Below are 8,801 nucleotides of genomic sequence, written 5' to 3' on the forward strand. Positions count from 1 at the left end.
AAATACAGTTTGATCTTTGGAGAGAGTGCAGACCGTGTGTACTCACGGGGAGCAGCCCCTGAGGACTTTTTAAAGCTGAGTGGGCAGACAGCAGTGGTATGGCAGGCAGAATGGCCTTAGAGCCTTGATCTCATTCTGCCTGCTCTCAGGGAGTCCGTCCCTCCTCCCTGCTACAGGAATTCCCACAGGTGCATGGAAGTACATGCCCACCGCCGGGGAGAGAGGCCAGGCAGACTGTGTTCACACTGCAACTGGAGAAACAGAATGCGTTCAGGCCCAGAGATCATACAGGGGTAGCGTGGAGTTGGTACCACCCCTAGGGGATACCAGCCCGGCCACATCAGCGTGGATCCCGCAAGTGTTGGGAGCCGCAGTGAGGGACCCCTGCCGCCTCCCTCCCAGGGCAAGCCCCTGTGTCTTCGTGGTTAGTAAGCTTACCCTCAGATCTTTCCAAAATCTGCCCTTCTAAACATTGGACCAAATCCTATCAAAGTTACCTGCAAGCTAACCCCGCTTACAATGGCCCACTCACCTCGCCACCCGTGTCCCAGCCTAGGAAGATTTTCATTCAGTTATTTCCTGTCCCCTCCTGCAGTGTCTTCTGCAGGGAGACACGTCTGTGTGTTCTTACTGTTCCTACTTCATCTGTGCCACCTATGAACTGGGGTCCCTACCAGTTTTACCAGTCAGATCCCCTGACTTACTATGTGCACAGTACCTCAAACCCAAGAACTGATGGCAGGGAGACTGTGAGGCAAACCCCTGATGAGGGTCCAAGGCTTCCCGGGATCTGATCCAGCTCCCTCCAGTCTTATTCTGACAGTCACTCCAGAGCCCGGCATCCTGGCCACCCGCCACCACTCTCCTCCCTCAGCGTGCCTTCACTCGCGGGGCTTATCTTCCCAGCGATAACCCCCTGCCCCTGCACTGGCCATTAAGCCATCATTCAAGGCCACATCAGGAAATAATAGCAATAATCATGGGATCTAGTATGTACTGAGTGGAGGCATTTTACGTAAGTAATTCATCTAATTCTCACCAATAAACCCTGTGAGGTCAGAGCTACTGTCTTATGCCTACTGTCTTTTCCTCAGGGGAGGAAACAGACAAAGAGAGGACCACTTGCCCGAAAAGAAACAGGATTCAAATCTCAGCAACCTGGCTGCAGAGTCTGCAGGCTGCCTTTTCATCCAATGTGCTCTCTGCCGCGTTTCCTCTCTCCCTCCCCCAACCCCTGGTTCAGACTCAAGGTCTCTTCCTGGATACAGCCAGCATTTTGTACAACCGTGTTCTACCACACTTACCTGTCTCTGTTATAGTGATTGGTTTACACATCTGCTTCTTCCATTAGCAGCTAGAGTATTAGCTATTTGGGTACAGGGACCACATCTTAATGAAGGTCAACCCTCAAAAGTGTGTATGGAAAAGCTATGTGGTACTATTATATGGTCATTTAAAACAACTAGTGCATCTTTACTTAGAGCCAGGCACTAGAGAAAACAGAGAGATAACTGATAGGGGCACTAAAATTTCTGCCCTAACGTGTGTGTGTGTGTGTGTGTGTGTGTGTGTGTGTGTGTGTGTGTGCGCGCGCGCGCGTATAGCGGATTTCCTGGACAGAACTAAGACCAAAGTATGGATATGGGTGCCTCAAAGCAAAGCTCTCCTCAACCTAACATTTGGATTAGAGGAGCTCATTCTAATGGCTAGCTTGCCATTATGACATCTAAAAGCAAAATCCTCCCACCAAGGAGCCCTGTTCACTGATACAGAGCTAGCGGGTGTACTTCTCATTCCTTGTGGGAGAGATGGATGGAAGACCCAGAGTGGCTTAGTCGAGAGTAGAGTCATTGCTTCCAGCGCTCCTAAGCCAACCACATGGTCCTTCATCCTTAAATATGAAAGTATAGCCAGAATCATCAGACACCTGGGGAAAATCAGTACCTTGAGTACACAGAGAATAACAGATTCCATGGGAAACATAAGTATTTCAGAACTCATAGAACTCTAAAAAAAAAAAAATCTAATTAGCCTTCAAGAAGAAATGGCACCCATAAGACAAAAATAGAATACTATAAAAAAGGAACATCAAATAGTTTTAAAATAACAAATTACTATGTGAATGATTTGAAAGCCTTCCCTAAAAAGTAAAAATCTCCTCTCATAAAAATTTTAAAAAGAGATAAAAAATAAAAGACACAGAGAGTCCATCAAAGATAAAAAGATAACAGAAGAAAAAAGGAGAAAAATTATCAATAAAATAATAGAAGAAAAATTTTCCTGGCTACAGAATACAGAAATCTTCAGATTGGATGTGTCTGCTGAATATTCAACACTGTGAATGGTTAAAGAAAAGAGACACATTTTTTGTGAAATTTTAGGACAAAAAAAGAAAAAAGCATCCAAGAAGCTTCCAGAGAGAACAGACATCTACAAAATAAGAGATCAGAGTGGGAAGAGAAAAGGGCTGTGATTTCAGGCAATACATGGGAAGGTTACTTTTAGTCCACAGAAAGATACATTGACTCTCGTGAAGGAGAAAAAAGTGACAAGCAACAGAAACCCCAAAGGACTTTTAGAAATAGGGGCCCCTGGCTGGCTCAGTCGGTAGAGCATGCGACTCTTGAGCTCAGGGTTGTGAGTTTAACCCCCATGTTGGGCCTAGAGCTTTCTTAAAAATAAATAAATAAAAGCTTAAAAAAGAGAGAGAGAGAAGGGAAATTTAAAAATAAAGTGCACAATGAAATCATGGTCCCAATTATTAAGCATGATTCTCTGATAAGAGTCTAAGAGGGGAGAAGCCATGTGAAACCCGACCTTCCTTCCCACTGGGCACCCTATTGCTGCTGGGACAGGAGCTGGGACACGAACCCACAGACAGAGGACCGAACCCTGTGCCTCGAGGGGCCCTGCTACGACAAACACTAAGTCAAAATCGTGCAAACAGATTACTTGTTTTCAACCTTCAGAATCAAACCGTGGACAAACGAAACGCCTAAAATATGATTTTGAAATGGACTGCAAATGTGGTCAATCTGATGCTGTAGCAATAAAGAGAGAGAGCTACCAAGATGTGGAAAACAGAAGGGAAAGGATAAGGGAAGAGCAGGGTAGGAAAACCGGTATCCTCATCTGAGCTAGTGAGAAATGAAGAGTAACTATCTAAAGGTCATGTAAGAAGAAATGCATGTAAAATTAAGAACTTAATAACAAAGAAAAATTTAAGAAACACTCTCTCTCAAAAAAAATAATAATTAATTAAATTAAATTTAAAAAGGGGCACCTGGGTGGCTTAGTGGGTTAAGTCTCTGACTCTTGATTTTGGGTTGTGATCTCAGGGTTGTGAGATCGAGCCCCACATCGGGCTCTAGGTGTGAAGCCTGCTTAGGGTTCTCTCCCTTGCACCCCCCTGCCCCCATGCTCGCTTGCTCTCTCAATTAATCAATCAATAGGATAAAATGAAATAAAAAAAAGAGATAATGGCTTAACTTTAAAATTTGTCGTTCAAAAGATAGCACAATGAAAGAACTGAAAATGAAGCACAAACATTAGAAAGAGAGGGAGTAAAATGAGCTACAGAGAACATAAAGGAAACCCTCGTCTTTCCATGATAGGAAATCACTCAGTGTTGTCTCAGTTAATAAATCAAGAAATCATAAATAAGTGTGCTATTTGCAGTGATAGAAGGAGCCACTAAGAAGAGCTTCAAACAGGAATTATTAAATTATTAAATTATTAAATTACTAAATTATTAAAAAGAGGTCGCCTCTCAGAGAGGCTGCGGGAAGGAGGCCAGAGCGGAGGCAGGACTATCTGAATTCACACCGGGAAGACCAGGACCAACAGAGTTCCTGTGCCCATGGCCTTGACACAGACTTTAAGCAAATCGCTCTTGTGTTAGAGGCTACAAAAAAGGAGCACATCCAGGGATCCTGTTTAAACAAAGGCATCTGTCCTAGATTAAGTTTCCGGGAAGACCTCCCTGAGGAAGTGATATTTAATCCATGCCCTGAAATATAAGCAAAAGTTGACCGGAGTGATCCTGGCCTAAGGAGGAATCTGTTCTTTTTTGGGGGGGAGGTGGACTTCGGACTTGGAAGACTGAAGCAAAAGCACAAAGTGCCAGAGCCAAGAGTGAGTGCAGCACGTGGCAAGAACTGGATCAGGTGCGCTCTAGCTAAAGTAGCTCAGGCCCCCGGGCGGGGGGCGGGGGGCGCATCTGGGACAAGGCCACTAAGCTGCAGGACTCCAAAGTGACCAGCACCCCCTAGAGCCGTGCAACACGCCAGACTGAGGCTGAGTAGTGTCAGAGGGCAAGGTTTATCCGCAGAAGGCCAAGATGGGGCCAGAGGAGAGAGGGAAGCTTGAGGACGGCAGAGGGCAGCTCAGAGCAGCCATGAGGGGGAGAGAGCAGAGGACACGGATCAGACGTGAACACACCGACCAGGAGAGTGGACGCTCTGCGCCCCGATGCATAAGGTGCCTTGGTTTTCCCTCAAGGTCCCCGTCTCCAGCTCATCGCCCCCCTCAGTCTGGTCCAGAGGAGCTGCTCCCTTGTCACTTCTCTTGCTTTCTGAGAACGAGAAAACATCAGCCAGAAACCCTGAGCTTGTTACTCCCATGTCTTGCCTGGCCCAACTTACTCTCGGCTCTGAGGGAAAAAAGAAAGAGAGGAATGTACTTTTTGTGCTGCTAGAGAGTCTGCTCCAGAGGACTGCACCGTGAGATGGACCTGGGAAATGGAATCAAAATAGCTTGCACTTACTGAGCACTTTCTCTGTTGCCCGCAGTGTGATAAACACTCTTCTGCCTTTTTTGCATTTAATTTATCCTGGAAAGAATTCCAAGGGTGACCTCCTTTATTTCCTCCATGTTACAGAGAAGGAAGTCTAGGCTCGGAGAGATGAAGTAAGTCTCCCAAAAACATATGGCCAGAAAGTGATCAAGCTGGCGTTGATACCCAGGGGCCTGACTCAGAGACTTTGCTCCCTTGGATAGATTCTGCTAGAAAGGACGAGAAAGTAGCTGCATCATCTCTCTTCAAAATGTCCCTGGTTAAACCCATCCTTTATCACAGAGCTCTGCACTTGTACGGAGCCTAAAAACATGGGCAGAGACTACTACGTACATATGTTACCATAATGCGGGAATTTGGTCTGAACCAGTGCAAGCGATGAAGGCGAGTCCCCCACGGAACTCAAGCGCTGAGTTTACAAAAGATCCATCCAGAATGCTATTTTTGTGTTTTCCCAGAAATCTTAGAAAGGGCAGACCTGCTCATCTTTGAGAGCCCTGATGGTCAATACCACGTCTGACTCAAAGCTCTCCCCAACACCTAACATAGTTTCTAGTTCATGGCAGAAGCTCAAGAAATGTTTGCTGAATCAAGGTATGTTAGTTCAAAAAAGTGCAATAATTGTTCTTACCAACCCAATCTCCCAGTGACCTCTACCAATCTGTATGATATTGGTGAGTGTGTTTTGACCTGTCCTAAAATGCATTTGCTGGAATTCCTGGAAGGTAGTGGTGCCTCAAAACCCACAGGAGGCTGGTGTATTTTTAACTATGTGAACACAACCCAACCCCTGACGGAAGGAGATAGCCAAGACTAGTGTTCAAGCACACAGACTCTGAAATCAGAATCCATGCATTCAAATCTTGGCTCTATCACTTTGTAGATTGCGGGACCTTGGCCAAGTCATTACAATTCTCTGTGCCTCAGTTTCCTTATCTATCAAGAATTATAACAGCAAGTACCTACTAGGGGTGCTGTTGGACATTAAATGCATTAATGCATCTAAACACTTGGAGCAATGACTTACACAGAGCCAGCACTCAATATAAATGCTAATGTCGTTAGGTGGGACATGGCTCATTTATAATGCACCCAGTGAAGGCTCCAGTGGTCGGCCTAGGACCCCCATGTCCTGTGCACACGTTTGCTTTCACCCCTACAGCCACCCCTACTGTCAGGTCTGAAGTGATTTGGAGCCCGCCAGACAGGGTACTGACCTTTTCAGCATCAAGTTTAATTAAGGCTGGTGAGTAGCTCAAGTGTAATGTTTCATGTCTTTCCATGTAGTTCAGTAAGAAAGATTTATTAACTCATTAAAATGTCTTGTTAGTGAGTTACCCAGAATGACTGCTACTCATTCCAGAAAACACCAAGAATAGAATCCGATTTTATTGACTTCCTAGGTGGTATTTGTGTCACTAGATCATGTTGCTTCAACATGAGGATAAAAAGCTTCAACAGGTGGGGTGGTTGATTAAAACTCACTTGCCTCTGGTGACATGCAAAAGGCTGACATGGTGAGGCCACATCAGGGTGGCACCATATCTTGCTTCTTCTTGCTATAGAGGACTGAGCGATCGAGTTCCAAGAAGCTGGGTCCCTGGGATGTGCTGACCTTGCTTCCTGCAGACCAACCCCCTGAGCCCACCAACCTTGAACTAATCTACTCCGCTCTCCATTTGGCCCATCAGACCGTTTCCATTTCTAGAACGTAATCTTTCGGGGCGCCTGGGTGGCTCGGTCAGTTAAGCATCTGCCTTCAGCTCAGGTCATGATCCCAGGGTCCTGGGATCGAGTCCCACATTGGGCTCATTGCTCAGCGGGGAGCTTGCTTCTCCTCTCCCTCTGTCATTCCCTCTGCTCTTGCTCTCTCACTCTCTCTTTCTCTCAAATAAATAAATAAATAAAATCTGTTAAAAAATTAAAATGTAATCTTGTTCTCCACCTGCCTCTCCCATCCTTTCAATCAATTTACAAACACATAGTCTTCTTTTCAGAATCTCACTGTTTTGCAGTGCAGGACTTCACCTCAATATCCAATTCCTCAAATTCTCTTCTCACCCCCATCCTGCAAAATGTGCTAAACTCTAGCATGCGATAATAAATCCTCATTTATATTTTTGGTCTACGTGTGCATTCTCTCTATCATTTCTCATTTTTTCCCAATAGATTAGAAGCAGTAGAACACAGTGGTTAATGATGTGAGCTGGGAAGGGGTGAATCCATACTCTTCTATTTACTAGTTGTGTGTCTTTGAGTAAATTATTGACTTTGTGTCTCAGGCACTTCATCAATATAATGGAAGTAATAATAGTCCCTTCCTCATATGGCTGTTGTAAGGACTACATTTTTTAAAAGCCAACTAAGGTTCTTAGATGAATGTCTATCAATTAAGTATCAAATTAATACTGTCATTTTGTTCTTGTGGTTCTTCGTTGTTTTTGTTGTTACAAGGTGCTAATGGGCAGGGGCCCAATCACCCATAGTGCCAAGCAGAGATCGATATTTAATAAAGTTCTTTTGATAATGGGCTATTGATGAGAATAGGAATGAGGGGGGAAATGCCAAAAAAGGTCTAGGTTTTTAATAAATTAAAGTAGGCAACAGTGATTTCCCTAGCAACCAGATTTCTGAACGCATTTCCACCATCATCTCAAGTTTCCCATTTATTATGACAATTTCCTGCTTTCAAATATTGAACACTAAACAGTAAATTAGTTTGAGGATGATGGTCACCATCCAGAAAGGAAAGCAATTTCCGCATCAAGTAACCAGACACTCTTCCTAGGAAATTTCCTTCAGAAAATGGATATGATGGACATGGACCTTGAAATAATCTCAGTAGACTTAAAAATTTCACTCCTAGAAACGAAGGACACATTGCACTTCTGGTCTGTAGCCCAAATTGTCATCATGATTTGTTGTATTTTCTAACTGGAGACTGTCTTTCAGAAGTGCACAGAGGGATCTGACTCCAAAATTGAAAATGGGTGACTGGCTGGTGACTCCCTCCCTCCTTGTACTGGGGTCGTGTCCATGGATAGGACCAGAGACGCTGGGATGCAGAGTTGGGAGGCACAGTGCTATACATGCTGGGAGCTCCATAAACCTTTCATTAATGATGAAGATGTTCATGTTTAAAACTTATACTCATACTAGTGTGATATCCAAACAGGGTCCTGGTTACCCACTAGTATTTCAAAGGAAGCCTAATAAGGACAACATCACAGATGGCATAATAGAAACTGTCCAGTATAACATTCAAATCACCTCTGATATTCTGTTTGGGCTGCATGGGTTAGAATCAACAGTAATTAAGGCTCTAAGGTAGATATGAAGACAAAACCCCTGAATCTACATGTAAACAGTCTGTGTGTGTTCAATGTGGCAAAGCTTAGTAAAACTAATGTCAAGATAATGACACATAAAACAATATGGCTGACGTGGGGCGCCTGGGTGGCTCAGTCAGTTAGGCACCCGACTCTTGCTTTCGGCTCAGATCATGATCTCAGGGTCATGAGATGGAGCCCTGTGTTGGGCCCTGTGCTCAGTGCAGAGTCTGCCTAGGGTTCTCTCTCGCCCTCTCCCTCTGCCCCTCCCCCTCTCAAATAAATAAATAAAATCTTTAAAATATACACACACAATATGGCTGATCCATCCCTACTCTCATATAGACACATACTCAGACACCATCAATACCATCTCCCTCTTTTTATATGGGAAACGCTGAAAATTAATCAGCAGCTTTAGTGAGAGACAGAAGTCATGAACTTAGTAGGCCCAAGATAATAAAGGTATACCAAGACCAAAAGTGGTGCTTCGGGGAGTATTTTTGTCAATAATGGAAAAGCACCAATTTAAAAAAAAATTGATTCTGGCTTAAACATAGATAATAAAGAAGCAGTAGGAAGTCAGGGAAAGTTGGCAGGAGTTTCAGAAGAAGATGCCAAAAACCAAGTCGAAGCTAATAATCATAACATCTAAAAGCTGCACAACGCTTGCCCTC

Source organism: Zalophus californianus, chromosome 7 (genome assembly GCF_009762305.2).
Source record: "Zalophus californianus isolate mZalCal1 chromosome 7, mZalCal1.pri.v2, whole genome shotgun sequence".
Classification (NCBI taxonomy): Eukaryota; Metazoa; Chordata; class Mammalia; order Carnivora; family Otariidae; genus Zalophus; species Zalophus californianus.